The following is an 8236-nucleotide window of genomic DNA, read 5'->3' as shown; positions in this document are numbered from 1 at the left end:
ACCCCAAATGGCTCCTATTAAGTGTGTTGTCTGTCTAATTATAAATAATGCAGACGAGGCGTGTTAACTGAGTTCTCAACGTTTTCTCACAGCGTGCTCATAACCACATTCGAACTCCCAGCATACAACATCGCTTCTCAGGGCTACTGCGCATGCTCGTAACTATCGTTGCATGCTGGGTAGTGTAGTTGTTATATTTGCTAGCTCATAACAGCACATTGAGAGACACGCTGACACGCTTAATTCAATACTCGCCGTCATTCCGGGTGGATTGACAAAAGACCTCCAGCCGCTAGATATTGGTGTCAACAGGGCATTCGAAGCTAGACTGCTAACTGCGTGGGAACTTCTCAGGGCTACCGCGCATGCTTGTAACTATCGTTGCATGCTGGGTAGTGTAGTTGTTATATTTGCTAGCTCATAACAGCACATTGAGAGACACGCTGACACGCTTAATTCAATACTCGCCGTCATTCCGGGTGGATTGACAAAAGACCTCCAGCCGCTAGATATTGGTGTCAACAGGGCATTCGAAGCTAGACTGCTAACTGCGTGGGAACTTCTCAGGGCTACCGCGCATGCTCGTAACTATCGTTGCATGCTGGGTAGTGTAGTTGTTATATTTGCTAGCTCATAACAGCACATTGAGAGACACGCTGACACGCTTAATTCAATACTCGCCGTCATTCCGGGTGGATTGACAAAAGACCTCCAGCCGCTAGATATTGATGTCAACAGGGCATTCGAAGCTAGACTGCTAACTGCGTGGGAACAATGGAAGACAGAAGGCGAACACACCTTCACTAAGACGAGGAGGCAGCGCCAGACGACGCCAACATCTGCCAGTGGATCGTAAATTTGCCCAACTTTTCACTTCGGACACCAAAGACGAAGGATTTACGAATGAAGAATAACTTCAGAAAGTAAGCGCTATGTTTATTTTGTGTGTTGTGACATTAACGTTCGAGCAACATTATGTTGCTATTGCGCTGCACTATTTTGAATTTTACTATGTTTGTGATTGCACATTTGCGTACATTTTGGGAGTGAACAGAGTTGTTAGAACGCTGGTTTTTAATATATTATTAAAGTTTGACTGACCTATCTGACTGTTTTTTTGACATTCCCTTTAGCGCAGCGTAGGCGCGGCTTATAGTCCGGGGCGGCTTATTGGTGGACAAAATTATGAAATATGTAATTCATAGAAGGTGCGGCTAATAATCCGGTGCGCCTTATAGTGCGGAAAATACGGTATACATAAACCACATATAAATATATATACACTATAACCACATAAATATATATAAACCACATACACACATATATATATATATATACACACACACACACACACACACACATACATACATACATACATACATATGTATATATATATATATATATATATATATATATATATATATATATATACACACACACTATAACCACATATAAACCTGTATATATATATATATATATATATATATACACATATATACATACATACACTATAACCACATATAAACCTGTTTGATGCTTCGAAATTTAGCTGGGGACTATAGCTAAAAATGATAGTTAAATCTATTTTCCTCAAACTCGTTAGGTATCTAGCAAAGTAAAAGCTTACAATCTTACCAAGTTGAGACCGCATCCTCTGGGTTTCAGACATTCCTCTGCTCTTAATGCTCCCGTATCACTGATATAGTGTCATAAAAACGAGATATGATTTGCAAAATGAGCAAGGTATTTATAATTTTAACAAGAATAGGAGGAAACACTCCCACACTTTTCATGTTTTCACCCAAGATGTTGATACGAGTAACGGCACTGACTCCCGTATTACAGGAAAACACAAGTGATGACGTCACAACGACGTCAACAAGTTTATTTGTTGGCGACAAATTTTATTGTGGAGGAATGGGGGCCCGCCACACTATTTGAAAAGGACTGATTTAATGCATCATTAAGAACACTTTCAATTGTCGCCATACGTTGCTCGGATCATGTTTTGTTTAGTTAAAGACTCCCTTAGTTTTGTGTCAGCACCCCTGGGTTTGTGTTTTCTTGGTTGCCATGGGTGCTGATTATTTTCACCTGCCTCTGATTAGCGTTCAGGACGCTCACCTGCTCCTGAGCATTAATCAGAGAGCAATTTATTCCTGCTTTTCGCCACACTCAGGCTGGCTGTCTTCAGTTAGGGCGGGGTTGCATGTTAATGCACCGATCGTTTTCCTAGAATGCAGATGGAAGTGGGTAGGATAATGATTTATTCTCCATAACTGGGTCAAAATACAAATGTACAGGAAAGCGTGCCGATAGCACGAGGAGCTAAGAATGAAGCTAGCACAAAAGCTTAGCATAGAAACAGGCAAAGAAATGGCGAAGCTTAGCTCAGGAATCAAAAAAGAACCTTGTCTTACTTGTCGTGTACTGACTGTCACACCAACCAACCGTTGTTGTTATATTATTTTCTCTAGACTCCTACTAATCTACTTGTACATTTACAAACCCCGCTTCCATATGAGTTGGGAAATTGTGTTAGATGTAAATATAAGCGGAATACAATGACTTGCAAATAATTGTCAACCCATATTCAGTTGAATATGCTACAAAGACAACATATTTGATGTTCAAACTGATAAACATTTTTTTTTTTGCAAATAATCATTAACTTTAGAATTTGATGCCAGCAACACGTGACAAAGAAGTTGGGAAAGGTGGCAATACGTACTGATAAAGTTGAGGAATACTCATCAAACACTTATTTGGAACATCCCACAGGTGAACAGGCAAATTGGGAACAGGTGGGTGCCATGATTGGGTATAAAAGTAGATTCCATGAAATTCTCAGTCATTCACAAACAAGGATGGGGCGAGGGTCACCACTTTGTAAACAAATGCGTGAGAAAATTGTTGAATAGTTTAAGAAAATCTTTCCCAACCAGCTATTGCAAGAAATTTAGGGATTTCACCATCTACGGTCCGTAATATCATCAAAGGGTTCAGAGAATCTGGAGAAATCACTGCACGTAAGCAGCTAAGCCCGTGACCTTCGATCCCTCAGGCTGTACTGCATCAACAAGCGACATCAGTGTGTAAAGGATATCACCACATGGGCTCAGGAACACTTCAGAAACCCACTGTCAGTAACTACAGTTGGTCGCTACATCTGTAAGTGCAAGTTAAAACTCTCCTATGCAAGGCGAAAACCGTTTATCAACAACACCCAGAAACGCTGTCGGCTTCGCTGGGCCTGAGCTCATCTAAGATGGACTGATACAAAGTGAAAAGTGTTCTGTGGTCTGACGAGTCCACATTTCAAATTGTTTTTGGAAACTGTGAACGTCGTGTCCTCCGGACCAAAGAGGAAAAGAACCATACGGATTGTATAGGCGTAAAGTTGAAAAGCCAGCATCTGTGATGGTATGGGGGTGTATTAGTGCCCAAGACATGGGTAACTTACACATCTGTGAACGCGCCATTAATGCTGAAAGGTACATACGGGTTTTGGAGCAACATATGTTGCCATCCAAGCAACATTATCATGGACGCCCCTGCTTATTTCAGCAAGACAATGCCAAGCCAGGTGTTACATCAACGTGGCTTCATAGTAAAAGAGTGCGGGTACTAGACTGGCCTGCCTGTAGTCCAGACCTGTCTCCCATTGAAAATGTGTGGCGCATTATGAAGCCTAAAATACCACAACGGAGACCCCCGGACTGTTGAACAACTTAAACTGTACATCAAGCAAGAAGGGAAATAATTACACCTGAGGAGCTTAAAAAATGTGTCTCCTCAGTTCCCAAACGTTTACTGAGTGTTGTTAAAAGGAAAGGCCATGTAACACAGTGGTGAACATGCCTTTTCCCAACTACTTTGGCACGTGTTGCAGTCATGAAATTCTAAGTTAATTATTATTTGCAAAAAAAAATAAAGTTTATGAGTTTGAACATCAAATATGTTGTCTTTGTACTGCATTCAATTGAATATGGGTTGAAAATTATTTGCAAATCATTGTATTCCGTTTATATATACATCTAACACAATTTCCCAACTCATATGGAAACGGGGTTTGTACTTTCTGCTGTAACCTGCTTCCATCTACACTTTTTTATTTATTGGTGTTTAATTTTTAGTTGTTGTTTTATTCGCCATAATGAGGATGATTATTATTTACTTAAGGGAGCGGCTCCACACTGTGTACCTCCGTACACAGCCGAGGGACTAAAAATAAATACAATACTAGCCCGAAGGGACCGGCATTTGTGATTAGGCATGAAAGGCATTAATCGGCAATAGCTATTACAGACTTTTTCACAAATATCGGCCGATACATCCCTCACAATCATTCTCAATAAAATGTATTTTGTGTTCATATTTTTGGGTACCTGCGATGAGGTGGCGACTTGTCCAGGGTGTACCCCGCCTTCCGCCTGAATGCAGCTGAGATGGACTCCAGCACCCCCCGCTACCCCGAAAGGGACAAGCGGTAGAAAATGGATGGATGGATGGATGGATTTTCGGGTACCACTGTAATAGCAATTAACATGTTAATTGGCTGTATTTTGCCTTTATGGTGGGTCAAAAAAATGAAGTCCAAAGCCCTGCAATGGGCCGCTCCTCCCTATATAGAGAACCCACGCTGTACGCAGGGCCACCTCACTCTGTGGGGGATCCAGTTTTGTGTGAATAGGTGAGTGTAAAATGTCAATTAATGAATGACAGAGCACCTAAGATGACATTTTTTATATACAGTGTATACGCATACTTCCCCAGATATTGTCTCTGGTGGCGTGCAGCGGTAGTGCTCGGCTGGTGAACCGCTGTAATGGGATTCAATCCCAGTCGATGATATGTCAGGTACAAATTCTCTTTTAATTATGTTAAATTTGTTATTTTGCCCTAAAAAATAATTATCGATTTTTTTTTACACACAAATTTGTTTTAGTACAAAACATGCGTCACATTCAATTCAAGTTTGATTTAACAAAATGTATAAAAATGGTTTCACATAAATGAAATAAATATTTTGAAATGGTGGGGCTCAAAAAAAAAAAAAGTGTTTAAAGCCACAATTTATAGAGGGGCCGCCATGCCTGTCACATGCTTTACGTGTTCATACAACAATTATTAAAATTATGTCACTTCAACTAGATTAAAGTATGGGCCCCCGATTTGACTACCAAGATGTCCTACTACACCAGAGCTGGGCAAATACTTAGACTCGGGGGCCACATTGAGAGAAAAAATGTGTCTGAGGGCCAATGTGTATAAATTATGTATACACATTTAGCTGTAAAAATCTGCTGTACAGTATGTGTGTTTGGCTCCCTTTTTTTTCAGGAACACTAATAGCAAAAGTCACAATGTCTGATGGAATTCTAAAAAAGTTATGACAGACCACCTCAAAAAAACGGAATGGAATTTTTTTACTGGATGGGACACACTAAATGTACATTGAAATAAGGAAAGGGGGAGTCACAATATTAAGTATGAACAATAAAAGAGTGAAAATTAACAACATATGAAAATCTTTTACTTCTCAGACCAGCTCCTCCATTTTTGTGTATCTTTTACAATCAAGCAAAACACAACAAAAATGTAACAAACAGAAAAATATGAATGCAAAGTGTAATAAACACCTACAATATGATATATTATCACTTTTATGCAGACATTTAAAAATGTGCTTCCGCATCTGTTCCTGACACATGTGTTTGGGGCTGGCTGCTCTGAAAACAAGCCCCGCCCACTCTGCTTTGTTCCTGGTCTGAGCTGCTGTGACCTAGATTACCCTAATAACTCCTAGAACACTCAAAAGTGCAGATTTCAACCATTGAAATACTTTCTATAGTTCAAGACTTAGTCATTTAAAAACATCATTGCACATCATAATGGCAAATACACTTTTGATGTTAAAGGTCTAAAAAGATGATGTAGAACGTCCGGTGGGCCAGATTGAAAATGTTACCGTATTTTTCGGACTATAAATCACAGTTTTTTTTTCATAGTTTGGCCGGGGGTGCGATTTATACTCAGGAGCGACTTATGTGTGAAATTATTAACACATTACCGTTAGCGATTAGGAGTGACAGATTGTTTGGTAAACGTATAGCATGTTCTATATGTTATAGTTATTTGAATGACTCTTACCATAATATGTCACGTTAACATACCAGGCACGTTCTCAGTTGGTTATTTATGTGTCATATAACGTACACTTATTCAGCCTGTTGTTCACTATTCCTTATTTATTTTAAAATGCCTTTCAAATGTCTATTCTTGGTGTTGGGTTTTATCAAATACATTTCCCCCAAAAATGCGACTTATAGTCCAGTGCGACTTATATATGTTTTTTTTCCTTCTTTATTATGCATTTTCGGCTGGTGCGACTTATACTCCGGTGCGACTTATACTCCGAAAAATACGGTAATTGTTGTGGCTTGTGCAGCCCTTTGAGACACTTGTGATTTAGGGCTATATAAAAACACTTTGATTGATTGATTGATTAATGGGCTGCATGTGACTACTTTGCCCAGGTCTGCACTACACTATGCTTAGTCAATATACAATAGTTGGATGGTATCTTCAAAAATGACTAAACACATGAATGGAATATCTATATTTTATGTCTTTGATGGGAAGGTATTCACATGTATTTTCTTTTTGATATAACTAGGGATGTCCGATAATGGCTTTTTGCCGATATCCGATATTGTCCAACTTTTTAATTACCGATATCAACCGATACCGATATCAACCGATATATACAGTCGTGGAATTAACACATTATTATGCCTAATTTGGACAACCAGGTATGGTGAAGATAAGGTACTTTTAAAAAAAAAAATTATAAAATAAAATAAGATAAATAAATTAAAAACATTTTCTTGAATAGAAAATAAAGTAAAACAATATAAAAACAGTTACATTGAAACTAGTAATGAAAAGTATTTTTAAAAAAACTGTTAAAGGTTAGTACTATTAGTGGACCAGCAGCACACACAATCATGTGTGCTTACGGACTGTATCCCTGCAGACTGTATTGATATATATTGATATATAATGTAGGAACCAGAATATTAATAACAGAAAGAAACAACCCTTTTGTGTGAATGAGTGTGAATGAGTGAATGGGGGAGGAAGGTTTTTTGGGTTGGTGCACTAATTGTAAGTGTATCTTGAGTTTTTTATGTTGATTTAATAAAAATGTTTTAAAAACGATACCGATAATTTCCGATATTACATTTTAACGCATTTATCGGCCGATAATATCAGCTCATATTTACATTTGCAAATTTAACAGAATAGACCACAATTTCTATAGAAGTTCACTTTTAATGAATACTGACTGTCTGTAGTATTAGTTGCGTGAATTTCTCTCATTGTGTTGCTACTATTGTAACTTTGCAAAGACATGTGAATAATGTTGAGTGCAACTGTACTTCGTGTGAGGGTTTTTAGGGTTGTTGTTGTTTTCTTCTTGTGGTCAATGTCGGTGTGGATAGGTGTTTTTTTTGTAACTTTCAAGTTCCCTTATTATCCAGTCCTCGATAGCACAAGAAGTGCAAAGATGCGGATAGCCTCTCCCACGCAGCATCAGTGGGATGGAGCTCAAGTAGCAGCAATTCAAAGACAAACTCCCGTGGAAAAGGAGGGAATAGCCCACTGAAGGTGAAGCCGCGATGTAAGTATCCATCCTGAGAGACAAGTGCGCGATGATAAGAAGAGGAATGTTAGCCGTGCCTACCTCAGCCGCATCCTGCCCACCAGGACGCTCTTCATGCCGCATCCTGCCCACCAGGACACTCTTCATGCCGCACGCAGCCCACCAGGACACTCCTCATGCCGCACGTAACCCACCAGGATGCTCTTCATGCCCACCAGGACGCTCTTCATGCCCACCAGGACGCTCCTCATGGCGGACACGCAGCAGCAGCAGCGACCCGCAGCGAGTTTATCAGGCTGACACAGGCATGATTGTGAGCGCCACTGTGGTGACGTCATCACACATGTGCCCACATCCACCAATCGGCGTGTAAGCCAATGAGCCCGTGGATCCATTGACCAATGGCGTCAATGACCCGCCCCTCACACTCAGGCAGCACGGTAGGTTGAAGCGGTGAGACAACGTCCCATGTTGCCTTTTCTTTTTGATGAAATGATTTCTGCTTTTCGTTTTCAAAATGAAACTTCACATTTGGCATATTTATAAATGATGGTAACATAGAAATGT

The 8236-nt window shown here is 39.8% G+C and overlaps 1 protein-coding gene across 2 annotated transcripts in view; it reads right to left on the bottom strand.

The window, feature by feature from the left end:
* b3galt1b (UDP-Gal:betaGlcNAc beta 1,3-galactosyltransferase, polypeptide 1b) overlaps positions 1-7957 on the bottom strand; it is a 73385-nt gene extending 65428 nt beyond the window's left edge. Inside the window, exons 1-2 of one of the 2 annotated variants that reach the window (XM_061971681.1) lie at positions 7751-7957; positions 4389-4530 (exon numbers count right to left, since the gene is read on the bottom strand). The gene's annotated coding sequence lies outside the window, so the exon portion shown is untranslated. The remainder of the gene's footprint in view (positions 1-4388; positions 4531-7750) is intronic. The other variant, XM_061971682.1, reaches the window with a different exon arrangement.
* Positions 7958-8236: the final 279 nt, after the last annotated feature.

Source organism: Nerophis lumbriciformis, linkage group LG13 (assembly GCF_033978685.3).
Source record: "Nerophis lumbriciformis linkage group LG13, RoL_Nlum_v2.1, whole genome shotgun sequence".
NCBI classification, from domain to species: Eukaryota; Metazoa; Chordata; class Actinopteri; order Syngnathiformes; family Syngnathidae; genus Nerophis; species Nerophis lumbriciformis.
This window is presented reverse-complemented; position numbering and strand designations above follow the sequence as displayed.